The 16,117-nt window shown below is 34.6% G+C and overlaps 1 pseudogene; it reads right to left on the bottom strand.

The window, feature by feature from the left end:
• LOC137659663 (piggyBac transposable element-derived protein 4-like) overlaps positions 1-15,863 on the bottom strand; it is a 24,406-nt pseudogene extending 8,543 nt beyond the window's left edge.
• Between the last annotated feature and the right edge of the window lie 254 nt (positions 15,864-16,117).

Here is a 16,117-nt window from a genome sequence, read left to right as displayed (position 1 = left end):
GTTGTGTGTGTTAACCACCGCATGCATTGTCATCAGGAAGGTTCGGTTTTGTGATGCCACTTGGCTGATGTGACATGGCATCCACTACCTTGTTTAACATGCTCGGGTTATGAGTGATGCGGAATCAGTAACAAAGTGTTTCTCCTTTAAGTTCCGTATACACTTGTTTGAGATATCATCAAGGGATCTGTTCCCAAACAACTCTAGTAGTGGTTTGTGGTCCAAGCGGGTGAAGAGGTCCAAGCATCCAACTACGTAGTAGCGCATCTTGTGTAGGGCAGCAGCAACTGTCAGAACCTCGTCCTCCGCTGCAGCATAACTGGACTAAGCTGGCTGGGTTAACGGCTTCTGGCTAGGGTAACCTTCAATCCATCGTGGGAGCAGAATGGGTCAGTTGTCGGGCACTGGCAGTATTTCTGGAAGGGTCAGAACCCGATGCTGTCTCTTAACTAGTCCATCGCATGTTGCATTTATCTTGTTGAAGATTCACAAACTACTGATGATCTTAACAATGATGGCCTCCTTGGATGCCCTGAAGATGTCATAAAGTTCAGTGGTCAATTCAAAGCTCTTTCTAGACTTAAGCAGGTAGCATAAAAGTTGCATGTGTTTAACCGCACTAAAGGCATACGAAACCTGGTTGACCAAGCCAAACCATGAGTGAGCACCAGTGAGGGGTCTTGGATGAAGTCAAGTACTGCTTGCAGGTGTTATTTACATGGACGGAAGTAGTTCTTTAAAATTGATATGACTGACAAATTTCACTTTATGGGTATTGATGACAAATTTTCCTGGAGTAAGCATGATGCCATTCTTCCTGCAAATGTTCAGCTGACATACTGCCTGACGGAAGCTGTGGTGTTGGTCCAGAGCAACATGTCGTTGATGAACTGATCATGTTAGGAATGTCCGACATGATCTCATCGTATCGCTCAATCCAGAATAACCTTGTGTGGCTTTTCCTCATGGAGTTATGAATGTGGTCAAGTGACGGACGTCTTTGAGTAGCGATATGATGTGGTAGCCGTTCAAGGCGTCAAATACTCTTTCATTTCCCATGTGTGTTGCATCGAGCTTATTGGAATGGAGATTGCGTGTGGTTGGTTTCAAATGTGTCCTATGGATATTCAGGGCTTAAAAGTTAAGTGCCCATCTAGGTTTGCCAGTCCTCTTAATGCAGACTATTATTCTGTGACACCAAGTCACCTGATTGACAACTGTCACTGACTGGATGATGTCCATTATGAGATCCTCATCAAGACCTGCTTTCCCAGCATCCTACCAGTGGAGTGCTACTGGTATGGGGATGTGAGCAACAGGCTTGGTATCTGGGTTGAACATCAGGTGCATAGGCAGACCTACCATAATTGGGAAGGGCTGATGAACAAAAGTATTGAAGGTGCTAGATGCATACAGTTTCACAAGTAGAGCAGTAAGACCTTCCTGTTTTCCCCAGAGGCTGGCATGGGTAGGGTTGTCGGCTTGGTTGGAGGCGCTGTCAGATGATGGCAGCTGCATTGAGTGGTTATGCCATTGTCTGTGTAAATGCAGTTTACGTCAGTATCTGTTGCCACCATGCTGAGCATCTCGCCAAGCGAGGGAAAGTCATTAGATGTAAAGAACTAGGTTAATGCAGGAATACCCTATCAATGGAGTCGGTCATATACAAAATCTGTCAAGATTCTATCAAGTGGGAGATCTTGTTCATCCTGTAGAATTAGATGATGGCAGCTTCAATGATCCTGATGCCTTATTTGTTTGCTGCATTCATCATGGCCATCCGTTCGATAATATTGACGCTGATCTAACAGGTCTGGCAAACCAACGTCTGCCATGGTCGGGAATGTCCTGGCCTTGAATTGCCAGTCCAGTCTGAACCCGAGTGTACTGATGTGGCAGGGAACTTTGCCTGAGACAACTTTCATAAAGGTTGTCATAACGGTGGTGAGTCAGGGAAAGTGTGCATTCACCATCACCCAGTCCAATGTTGAATATTGTGCATAGGTCTTCAAATGCCACCGTTTGCTCGTCACATACACCAGTTTTGGTTGGGTCAGCCACGGGCTTGCAGCCCTGACACACCCAGTCAATGTGGCTGTCGCGGATGCAAGTGAAGACTTCTTGTCATAGGATAAGCACTCAGTCCTTCAAACTCATCAGGGAAGCTTTTTTCAATGGCAATTCTCCCGCACAGAACCTACAGGTGAGGAGGAAAGGAGGTTTTTATGACTCCAGTGCTAATTGGATTTTCTTGGTTGTGTGTGTCAAAAAATAGAATGTGAGCCTGTTTGGATATCGAAACACTACAGGAAGTTTTATGTGTTTGTGTCTTTCAGGATATAATAGAGTAGTGCAATATGTACAGACCTACAGTATATTGGCAACTTTAAGGTCTGACTCTAATCAAAGGTATTAAAGCCTTTGGCAATTGCTAAAATTAAAGTAGAGAGTAAGAATAGAAAGGCGAAAAAATACAAAATAGATAAGCCTTTGTCAAAAAGTGTGTAAAGAGGATTCTGTATGAAACAGTGGACAACGCTAGTAACATACTGGATAAGGTGTACTTTACTTGCACAGGTATTACTCGGTGCTTGAACTTTGTAATATTTTTTTTCCTCGAAAAGCAACGTTTTGAAGTCCTGTGTTTTTTTTTCTTTTGATATTTACAAGACTGCATTTGGTTTTGAAATAAGACCATCCTGTGGTATTATGACATAAAAGATAGTATAGTATTATGATATATAGATATTTGATTACATATGTTGGTATTTGATTACACATGTTGGTATATGTAATTAAATGTATGTGCAAATAGTGACTCAAGTAAGAAGTAGTAGTGTGTTTGACTCTGGTCCATAGTAACCCCAAAGTTAACAGCATAAGGATTATAACCCCATTGTGATGAACATATAAAAGATATTAATCCATTATTAAATACCTTATTATTTAGGAAAGAAGAATGACCTCAAAAATAATTTAAATGGTTTGATGCAATGTAAACAAATAATCTTGATCGTTATCTTTGGGCAAAACATACTTTCAACCGTTCCTTTAGATTTCTATTAGAGCTTCTGTTATTTTGAAGGATACTAATTTTCTTTGATATTATTTAGATAATAGAAAACGAATAACCATGGTTTTAAGCGTAGACCAAACAATTTTGAATACTGTCCCCGTAACGATTATCACCGACCAACAAAACACAGACGGTAAACGCCAATGGGCAGATTATAATCGTGATATTAGTGATACCACCAAGCATGACAAAATGGCTGGAAGGATGCACGGAAGTCGTGGGTGCTGTGCATACATTGGCTACACAAATTCACGTAGGAACATCCCGGAAATGTTTTTTTTTTCTTTCTTTCTTTTACATTTCCAAATAAAGAAGATCTAGAACGTTATTTTTTGTTGTTGTTTTAATGCTGGAGTCCTTTTGATTTAATAAAAATAGTCAGTGGTGGTAATGTTAGACTCGAATGAAGGTCCTCGATACTGCTAATGTGGTGGATCTAAGTGTTAGCTTACGATAATATGTTAAATTTAAGATAATGCTGAATATTGTACATTTACAATATTATTCAATATCAATCAATGGGGTGCAATCGTTGAATAAATAATAATTAATAACAGCTACCAACAACACAGGTTAAAACTACATACACGTTCATATGTAGGCTATCTACAATAGATGGTGTCTAATCCATAATCGTTGTAGATATCTAGGCTACATGATTATTATTTGATATGAGAAGTGGTGCTACTAGATCTATTTATAACACTACACGACAACGGTGGTGAAAACCTGTTAAGGTTTATGAAGTCATGCAAACATGCAATTATAACACCACCATTACTACCTAGGCTACATGTATAGCTGTTCATTTTTCATTGTATTGAACGTCTTTCTGGTACGACTAAGAGGGGTCCTGTTGCGTTTGAGGTATTAGTTACGATGATTGATGCATAATTTTGATAATATATTTTTAAATTAAGATAAACATATTCTTTACTCTTGAAATATTCATCATAAAACAGAAAAATCATCATTTCCTGATAAATATCCCTTATGTTGTTGAACAAGAAGGTAATTTGAATCATAAATCTCTCTCTCTCTCTCTCTCTCTCTCTCTCTCTCTCTCTCTCTCTCTCTCTCTCTCTCTCTCTCTCTCTCTTAACTACACACATCCCTTAATACACACACACGCACACATACACACACATATATATATATATATATATATATATATATATATATATATATATATATATATATATATATATATATATATATATATATATATATATATATATATTTGTATATATATGAGTGTGTGTGTTTACTGCTATATTTTACATGAATAAAAAATAGAACTAATGAACAAATACGATGGTGTTTTGCTATAATGGATATTGCAACTGGTTATACTTTGGCACCAAAGGACAACATGGCATTAAGATTACAAGTTTCAATATGGGCGCTTACCATCTATGTTTAGTTGGTCAGTGCTTTTATTATTCGCTACATTTAGCAACTTTGAACAGCTATAACGTTTTCTAATTGTGACGCATTTTCCCATAAAAAAAAGTTATTGTAAGCCGGATGGTATGGAATGGCAGCCATGCGCATGCCAAGCAAAGTCTATTTACACAACCATCATGCAAATGGCTATTGCATATAGCCAATGATATATACACAAGCAATGTTTGCATTATTCACTAGAAATCTGTTTATGTGACCGTCTAGCAAATAGCTATTATATTCAGCAAACATGTAAACATAACAGGGGTTAATCTAATACATGAGAAATTATGTTCGTACAATCACAAAACTATGCGACATGGGACGTTGCTATTGAGCCTATACATGAATTGAACAGGACGTGACTATACATTGTCCAAGAAAACGTGGTTTTTGCATCATATCAGATACGTTTCTCTATAAAAAAAGGCACAGCTTTGAATATCATTCTGGCTTAGGTGTGGCTTTGATGACTTCAAATAGAGTTTAAATGAAAAAGTAAACACATTTTCTAAATAAGTGAAACTTAAATTGAAATGATAAACATAGAGTTGCTAGATTACAAAATCCGGGTCATTCTTAAAATTTCTCACCATATATATATATATATATATATATATATATATATATATATATATATATATATATATATATATATATATATATATATATATATATATATATATATATATATATATATATATATATATATATATATATATATATATATATATATCACAAGCACACGTGATTTCAATCAATGTAAATATCACCCACGAATGGCATTTAATACCAAATTCTATCTTGGGAATATATATATACTAAGATAGAATCCGGTATTAAATGCCATTCGTGGGATATATATATATATATATATATATATATATATATATATATATATATATATATACATATATATATATATATATATATATATATATATATATATATATATATATATATATATATGTGTGTGTGTGTGTGTGTGTGTGTGTGTGTGTGTGTGTGTATTATAGCCACGAAAGGAAAAATGAAAAAGACTTGATTGGAGTTAGTACTTTCATCCACTCAGGACATTATCAAACTCAGCAATGAGAATACATATACAAAGACATCGTATTTATACAGGAGAATGGGATTCAACAGCTGTCAGTTTCTTAATAATTCCGAAGAAGTCAGATTTTAGATAAAAGGATAATACTGGATTAACGGAAAACAGACCTGGGCTTAGATTCAAATTTCTACCTTGAGTACAGGAGATTAAAAATAATTCAACAATATTCCTTTGGAGATAGTCATTTACATGGATTAATTTTTCCGCCTTTGACCAACCAATTCTGTGACTTGACCCTAACCAGTGGGAAGCCAAGGCATTATTAAGAGATCCCCTGGAGACGCCCACCTGATGCTATTTTAATCTGACTGGTATACTTTTGGATGATTGGCCTACATAAAATAGGTTACTCACTGAACAAGGAATGCTATATATTATATTATTATCATTTCCAGAACGATTCTTAATTAACATATTTTTTTATGTACAATTATATTTAAACACTACAGCAATGTCTAGTTTTTTCAAAAGGGGTATAACATCTAAAAAACAAACATGAAACGGCAAACAAAGCATATTATTAATTGTTTCCTTCCTCTCTAATTGGACACTATAAAATGTTTTCTTAGCCTTATTCATACCTTTTTCTAAGAAATATTTGGGATAACAAAGATCTGTTGCAATTTTTTCTATTTTAGTGAACTCCTCCTCAATGTAATCTGGGCTACTAATTCTCAATGCCCTAAGGTACATTGAGGAAAAAACTGAATGTTTTATAGTTTTAGAGTTACCAGAGTAAAAATGTTCATATGAAAAATTATTTGTAGGCTTTCTATATATGGAAAACTTAAATTTATCTGTTTCTCTAATTATTAAAACGTCTAAAAATGGGATACGGTTATTTTCTTCATTTTCTATAGTAAATTTTATTGATGGTACTAATGAATTAATGATTGAAACAAAACACTCAAGATTAAAATTTTCCTCTAAAATACCTAGAACATCATCAACATATCAATAGCACACAATTTGGGAAGACCACACTGAAGAAATTAATCTAGATTAAAAAAACTCCATATATATGTTGGATAAAAGTGGGGACAAAGGATTACCCATAGCCATATCAAAAACTTGTTCATAGAAATCTCCATTAAAACTAAATTTACACTTTTTAATGAACAAACAAATGAGTTAAATAATAGTATGGGTTGATAAAGGTAAATCATAAGCATCTAAAATACTCGACAGGATATACAATAAGTCATCAACCGGCACTTTGGTAAACAATGAAGTTACATCAAAACTTACTAATTTATGTCTAGACGTAAGGTTAACTTTTTGTAATTTTTCGCAAAGACCAACAGAATTTTTTATATGAGAGGTTGAAATAGATCCTGAGATCGGGGAAAGTAATTTGACTAAATATTTGGATAATTTATAGTTAATAGAACCTGTAGCACTGATAATTGGTCTGATTGGATATCCTGTTTTATGGGTTTTAATTAAACCATATAATTAAGGCAAAGACGGACCAGTAGAGATAAAGGCATTAATTAAGGATTTTTCTTGTTTTAAGATAGATTTTAAGTTTTTATTAAAATCTTTGATGACATCGTCTAAGGGATTTACTCTTAAATTTATGTAAGTGGAAACATCTGATAAAAGTACATACATCTTTTCTAAATAAGTTGTTTTGTTCATAATAACTAATACATTACCTTTGTCTGCTTTTGTAATATGTAATACACAGTCATTTTTCAATTATTTTAAGGCTGTTAAAAACCGTTTAGGGAAATTGCAGGTGTTTGCATATCCTATCACCGAATAAATAAGCCTTTTAGCAATATCGATGTTACACTGGGGAATTTTCTTAGTTTTTTCAAATTTTACAAAGGCAGAGGCAATATCTACACTATTAGGTTTTTTATTTACTGCGAATGATAAACCATACCCCAAAGCCTTTTTCACTTCACTTGATACAGGTATAAATACGATGTCTTTGTATATGTATTCTCATTGCTGAGTTTGATAATGTCCTGAGTGGATGAAAATACTAACTCCAATCAAGCCTTTTTAATTTTTCTTTTCGTGGCTTTGATACATTTTATATTCATCACGTGTCAGCTTTCGTGATTTCTACACACACACACACATGTATATATATATATATATATATATATACATATATATATATATATATATATATATATATATATATATATATATATATATATATATATATATATATATATATATATATATATATATATATATATATATATATATATATATATATATATATATATATATATATATATATATATATATATATATATATATATATATATATATATATATATATATATATATATATATATATATATATATATATATATATATATATCTGAATACATAGCCTGACCAATATATCATAAAACGTTGATACAATTATAACATAAGTGAAAAACATGAAGGAAGAACTATAATGAGGTATAAAGAAAACAAAAGGAAAATCATTTGGATGATACATAACAATGTAAGTTCAAAAAAAAAAAAAAATAAAAAAAAGGGAATAATTTGGAAAATCAATAATCGATAAAAACAATACAGAAACTAAATTAACTCTCTTTACATTTGGAGGATATGAGCATGACTGAAAATGAGAAATGTACATATATGGAGATTTAACTTAAATCTTTATCCTTTAATTACATTTCTCTAATGATTTAATGATTTTGCTTTTTTCCAATAGGTCCCTGTTTTCTAGCACCTGCCGATAAATGTCTTTACGCTGAAAATTATAGTTCCAGGTGCATTGTAAGATAGCGTCTATAGAAGGCATCAAACTTGTTCTGCTCGTCAGTCCACTGGATATTCATGAGTGAGGCATTATGAGTTAGAATGCTAAATAAGCACTGGCGCAAAAATAGTATTACTGAATATTATTCTTAAAATTCCATTATATAAAGTTTCGACAAGGAACCGTTATAAGGTAATTAAAATATAGTTATTATGATGAACAAAGTCGGAACAATAAGGGTGTCGAGAAGGGTCAATGTGGGACAGAAGACAAAATGATCGAAATCTGGATATTTCCCGGAAAAAATGGAACGTCCGGCAACAATACTTTCAGGAGAAGATTTTTCTTTGTTTTTTTGTTGTTTTTTTTTGTTTGAAGGAGTGAAAAGTGTGTTCCACGAATTCCTCCTTTTTTTGAAGGAGTGAAAAGTGTGTTCCACGAATTCCTCCTTTTTTTTGAAGGAGTGAAAAGTGTGTTCCACGAATTCCTCCTTTTTTTTTGAAGGAGTGAAAAGTGTGTTCCACGAATTCCTCCTTTTTTGAAGGAGTGAAAAGTGTGTTCCACGAATTCCTCATAACAACATGCATCAATGATCCATTGGTGGACATGAGTGCCAAAACTCTAGTCTAGCACGCCCTTAGTGCAAATATATTGGTATTGTAGTTCATAAACCTTCACTCTGTCGTTAGAAAATTACTTCCACATAAAACCTTTAAAACGTCTACTTTCAGCCTTGTCAGTACCAAAGTCATCTCAAGCTCAGCGTTTATTTCGACCCTTTCGTATTGACCCTCGCGAGATACTGGCCAGGGGATTAGTAAAGAGACAATACCACTACAAGCAGAAATGAGAGCAGCAGTGAAAAATTATTAACTACTATAAATTCTTCTTACTGTCTATAATTCAGAAATGAAAAGAAAGTGCACCTAGTTATTTTCATCTTTGAATTTGCATACAGGAACTCTCTTAATCAATAATTAATCACTTTTTTTATTCCTCAGCTATACATGGAAATCAATCATTAAAAGAAGCAAAGGATACAAATTGGACATCTTAACAATCACAAGAGAAGTACAAAATAATTCAAAGCACAATTAACACACAACATCAAATGAATGGGAAATACTCACCAAAATAAGGTAAAGGTTACTCAATTGTATTCCAAAACTAAGACCCGAGCAATATTGTAAATGTTCTGTAACTAAGATAAGGTATATCATAAGGTCAGACACTTGATCCAGCAACCTGTGCTGGGTAAAATAAATTTAACGCACACCTCCTGAATTGTATGAGCCAGAATTATCTAATGAAACTGTATGACACCTACTCTAAAAGGGGGAATTGTGTGGCCATACGTAAACCTACAACTCATGCGATATATATATATATATATATATATATATATATATATATATATATATATATATATATATATATATATATGTATATATATATCTATATATATATATATATGTATATATATATATATATATATTTATATATAGAGCATATATATACACACACACACACACACACATATATATATATATATATATATATATATATATATATATATATATATATATATATATATATATATATATTCATATATATATGTATATATACATATATATATATATACAAAAAATTTATATTCAATATATATATATATATATACATAAAATTTATATTCAATATATATATATATATATATATATATATATGTATATATATATATATATATATATATATATATATATATATGTATATATGTATATATATATATATATATATATATATATATATATATATATATATATATATATATATATCAATTTCTTGTTCTATCTTTTCATATTTTAAGACTCAAACCCACTCTTATCTTCTTGCAAGACTGCATAATATATATATATATATATATATATATATATATATATATATATATATATATATATATATATATATATATATATATATATAATACCAGACAGGGGTTCATATTATGTGCAGTCTTGCAAGAAGCTAAGAGTGGCTTTTGAGTCTTAGAAAATAAAGAAAAGAAAATAAATTGACAAACAACTTACACAACTCTTTAATGAGTGGACCTTTTTACTTTTAAGTCTGACATGGATGGCGTATATGAGTGGTAAATCCGATCAATATGCAAGATTCTTTCCTCCATTAGTGGGACACATAAATTTTCTAACAGCTGACTTTAGACATTGTATTGTGAGTTAGAGGCAAACATGAACAATCATCCACTCACTGCAATCCAGAGTTTCCCCTCGGACCTTGAGGCATAAAGGCCATCATGAAGACTTAGGGAGAGAGCAGTCCTTAAAAGAAACAGCTGACGCCCTCTGAAGCCCTACGTTGCAGTTGAAAGCATGCATAACTTCTAGCGGATAGGTTTAAACAGTAATACAGGGCTGGGATGGGCTCGTAAGGAAAGTGCATGTACAAACGTTTATTGGAAAACTTATAAGACCAATTGTGAATCTCTGCCTGTTTGAAGTTTACTTGACATGCCACGAATAACTAGAACCAGTAGAGAGAGATTAGACATAGAATGGCCAATGTGAGTGAGTATATTCATCATAATAGCGAATGTAGAATAAGCATATGTGTAATATAATAAGTAAAATAGCATACATAAAATAATAGAAATAGAATAAACAGAGTTAAAAGCAAGGAGAGAAATGTAATGACTGTTATGTAATGTATACAATTTTTACTGCAATGCCTCAAATTCTACATGTATTGAAAGTAAGGTTGCATAGTGTTGCATTGATAGAACATGTTTAAACGTTAATTATAAGGGTATTAGTGTATGTTGTGAAGTATTGTATTCTTTAAAAGTTACCTCAAAGAAAGGATGTGATTCTTCTTACTTTTGTGTTGCAATAGAATCCATTCTTTAAAAAGTGATGCTCATCTGTTATTTTCATATCTTTTATACAGGAGTTTGTTTACATAATACGAGTCGGGAGTCGAGACATACTCAGAGCTAAGGTTGTAAGGCTTGCTAATAGCAAGAGCAGTAATGTATAGGAAAGAATAAAGAACTTTTATAATACAAACATATCCTTAAATTCCAAACACTGGACGAGTCAGTAAAGATGATGGGATTAACGCAATTATAACAACCATTGCTTATTCCAGGTGAATGAGCTACTACAATAATGATAATGATACTGTCGACAACACCAAAGTGGCGACGATCGAGAGAGAACCAAACTCACGCAGAAGATACCTAGAGGAATGCAAGCTCACCAGAAAATGCCAGCCCACCAGAGGAAGGCAACGAAGCTACAATCATGTTCGATATTAAGAAAGAAGCCAACATCAAAATTAACATTCCTATTTTATTTATGTTGAAATAAGATGGAGGTGAAATTCATTACCAGTAGGCATTGGGTGTTTAGGTAAATATTTACCTTAAGCCAGTTACTTTTACATCAAGAGACATAAAGTGCAAACTAACTGATGTTTTTTTTTTTTGTGAAGTATTAAAAAGGCAATAACCTTTACAGGAACTAGGTTAATATTAACATTGTTTGAAAGTTAGAAGTGGATTTTGTAGAATTCAGTAGCCTAACCTATTCCAGGTAGGCATTCAAAATGAGCATCCTGAACGCTTTAGCATTGTTGCAAAACCAAATTATGTTTCAACACGATAGCAACAGTGGTGTGAGGAATATAAGATATATATTAGAAGCATTAGGTAGTATGAAAAAGGCATAGAAGAACACGTTTTTACTTCATATTGCCGTTAGAGAGGTTCGAGAAATGATTGACATTGCAACCTACAGATGACACAAGTGAGGCTGCAATTAAGGTTGTTACTACATTTTTTGCTCCTCAGGTCAATAAATCTTTTTAAAGGTTTCAAATTGCGTCATATGCATATCAAAAAGAAAATAAAGGCTCATATGCATTTGTGACTTGACTTGAGCCGGCCATGCACACAGAGGATTGTCCCGCTGAACTGGAGCGGTGTTCCAGTCCTGTGAAAAACGCCCACACATGCTTAGGACTTATCTGCTTAGTTCAAGAGGATTGGGCACCCAAGATTGGCCTACATGGTTACGTTTTTTATAATTGTGTACCAAATTTGGTTCATTATGTGGTATCAAGTATAATAGGTACAATTAATTTTGAAAAGGCCAAATTGATTTATTTTTCTTTCCAGGATATAGATCTATCAAATTTGACTTACAGGAACATGATAGGTGTTCTCTATCGGCTTCTATGAAGGCCTCTGTCTACCACGGTGTTATAATATACAGTACGTACTTCTCTGGAAGTCATCATAGGACTACCGTTTCTGTTTATTGCTCTTAATCCGACAGTCCAAAATGTCTCCTAGGAGAAATATACTAAAGAGATTTTTGGAACTTCTGGAGATTATTTCTTGCCGATTCACTACTACACTTTTCATTAGGCGTACTTGTTTTCGCACTAATTTATAGACATTTAAAAAGGATTATGTTTATGTAGGCACATAGAGATATTCATAGGTTACAAAAAATAGAATTATTGGCAGCTATTTAATTTATCATTTATCTATATTTTTTTGTTTTTCTCCATGAAGATTATTCATAGCACTTAATCGGAATATTCATTACTTTTTCCTTTGGATCAGTTATTGTTTATTATCAAATTACCAGATACTAAGGCAAAATACTGTGTGGTTATAAAGACAAAATATATTATGAAAAAGGAAATGAAATTTAAGCAAGTCATAACTTGATGAATGAAAATGAGGGGAAACCCTAAGATGAAATACCAAATATTACAAACTTCTTAGGAAGTGAATAGTATGGCAGACGGAAATTTAAAATAATAATAAAAAAAAGAATAAATAGAAATTACTCTATCGGCAAAATTATATGAAAATGTTATAACGAATGGTAATGACCGATTTCAATTACTTTTGGTGAAAGAAAAAAGATTATTGGATGAAATGTGTGATATATCCAAAATTATTATTATTATTATTACTATTATTATTATTATTATTTTATTTTTTTATTTTTCATGAAGGCGATAAAATATTCTGTTTTATCATTTTGAATTGACTAGACTCTAGAATACCATAGTTTAGATACTAAAAGCCCAAGGGATCCAACATGGAAAAATAGTCCCCTGAGGAAACGAAATAAGGAAATAAAAGACTAAAAGTGAAGTAATAAACAATTAAAATAACATATTTTAAGAACATTAAAATAGATACATTCTGTGCTTGTTTGCATGGTCAAAATCATTGATAGAGACGAGAGCAAATGATTACATTAAGTGAAATCAATAACAAACTGAGGGACTTATAAGTGTTAGATGCATTTATGTCTATTTAAAGAAAGTTTATGAAATTTTAAGGAAAAAAAAAATGTGTAAATTTCAGAAGTATCTCTATAACACGATGTTTGATTCTGCAGGTTGAATGTTGTGAGATAGTTTTGATTAAAAGGTGGCTAATCATGCACCTGGATTACTCCTCCAAAGTTTTCTACTACAGTGTACAGGATTAGTACCTCATTCATCTTTTGGAATTTGGGAAGAGAGAAAGAACGGTCTTTTGTATTATAACAAGGGCAGCGCAAAAATTGTTTCAATACAATGCTAAGTCAAAAGATTGTGAAATGTATTCAGTTTATCATTATATTATAAAACCACTCCAATCAAGGGACGGGGTATGGTTGTATAATAATACTGTACATGTCAAAATAGGCAATTCCACCCAGTCGCCATGCTAGTCCGTCCCCACCCACACATCGGGTCCATCGACAACGTTCATTGCCTGGATAATCATCGGGAGCATCGACAACGCTCATCACCTGGACAATCACTCCCGGGGCCGCTCTCAGTGAAATTAACATTGTGGTCCCCGTAGAGTTTCACTACTATGTGCGTCTTTCATATGGGAAACTCGGGATGGAATTTTTATCCAGAAGCCAGCAGACACTGTGAAGACTATTTCAACGAACTAGCCTGCGACTGTGATTGTTGTGTGTCATACCACAGGCGGCCTGCTTCGATGCTTAACCTCGTCGCCCTAAACACCACCGATATTGTAGACCATGATGTGTTTAATCACCATATCAGATGTAGATGTGAGGGGTGCAAAGACACCTCTATCAAGCTTAAAAACTACAGCAAACTTGCGAATGCGCAAGCAGCTGCCAGGAAAGGGACTAAACCCCCTTCCAAGAGAAGGAAGACTCCTGAAAATCCTTCACCAGCGCCAGTACCAGCCCCACCATCGCCAATTGTGACTCCAAGGACTGAGAGTACAGACTCATCTTTGTCTGTCCCTACAACTCCTCAACAGTCGTGTGCAGCAGCAGTCAACCCTTCAACCTACGTGCGTGATCCTCCAATGCCATGGAGATTGAACAGGGGGCCCACTCCACGGACTGCAACTGCACATATTGCCTTAAGACACTCCTGCAAGAAACCACTGCTGTTGCAGAGAACATCTCAGCTACAAAGCCAAAGAAGCCTCTGCCAAAGTTTCGGCTCTCACATATGGACAACGAACACTCCTATGCCCTCGTTGCTACTATGGCTGCTAAGCCAGGCATGCAACTCACTGCAAGACCTAACAGGAAAGGTGATATTATCATCTACCCCAAGGACGTTGAGACAGCCAAATTCCTTCAGGAAGACCCCACTTTAATGCTGCTGGATCCTGCTCTTATCAGGAAGAAAGCTGTCATCACCAGGTATCCTGTGTCGATGCCTATCTCCATTGCAACGTCATGAAGCAACATTGACTGTGCTGTTCGCTGCATGAGCAAAGATGACGTTCTTGTTCGACATCTCATTGCCACCTACATCGGTCCAGTTCCCTCCAAACTGGATCTAGGAGTCTGGGGAACTTTCCTCATCGAAGAATATACACCTGAGCCCCTTCAATGGTATAGATGCCAACGTTTTGGACATCACAAAGAAGAATGCAGAGGCCCCATCATCTGTGGTGTCTGCAGCCAGCGACATTGCACAGAAGTGTGTATTAAGGCCCACAAAGAAGGACGACATACTACATCGAAGTGCCCCAATTGTTCCAGGCCACACCATGCCTGGAATAAGCGCTGCCCAGAACGTCTCGAGAGGATAGCAGCTATGAAGAATACATCCTCTCCAAACCAAAAAAAAAAAAAAAACAGCTCCAATCCAACCACCAAAAGACCAGCGAACTCCTCGCCAGAGAAGACAGCACCAGCCAGCTACTGCTCCTGCGCCTGCACCTGCAACTGCTCCTCAAAAGGACCAGCAACGACCTGCAACTGCTCCTCATAAGGACAGCACTAACCTGCAACTGCTCCTCATAAGGACCAGCACGGACCAGCAACTGTTCCTCATAAGGGATCAGTACCGACCTGCAACTGCTCCTCATAAGGACCAGCACTGAGCAGCAACTGTTCCTCATAAGGATCAGCACCAACCTGCAACTGTTCCTCATAAGGATCAGCAACGGCCCTCATCTTCATTCCCTTCTCAAACCTTGGCTCAAGAAATTGAGTCTCTCACCTTGTAAGACCTCATACCTGTCGCCTTCCAGATCCTTACCAGAGTCCTTTCCTTATCCTCGACCTCCACCTTCCTGCAACTCCAGCAACAATTCCAGTTTCCAGCCACAGAGCAGGGATAAGCCTCTTTGCTTAAACCTACTCCTATTCTCTCCTACTGAAAATCCTTCTCTCCTCTCCCAGTCTCTCCTACTTACTGGGACTTGTTG

This window comes from Palaemon carinicauda, chromosome 20 (genome assembly GCF_036898095.1).
Source record: "Palaemon carinicauda isolate YSFRI2023 chromosome 20, ASM3689809v2, whole genome shotgun sequence".
Classification (NCBI taxonomy): Eukaryota; Metazoa; Arthropoda; class Malacostraca; order Decapoda; family Palaemonidae; genus Palaemon; species Palaemon carinicauda.
This window is presented reverse-complemented; position numbering and strand designations above follow the sequence as displayed.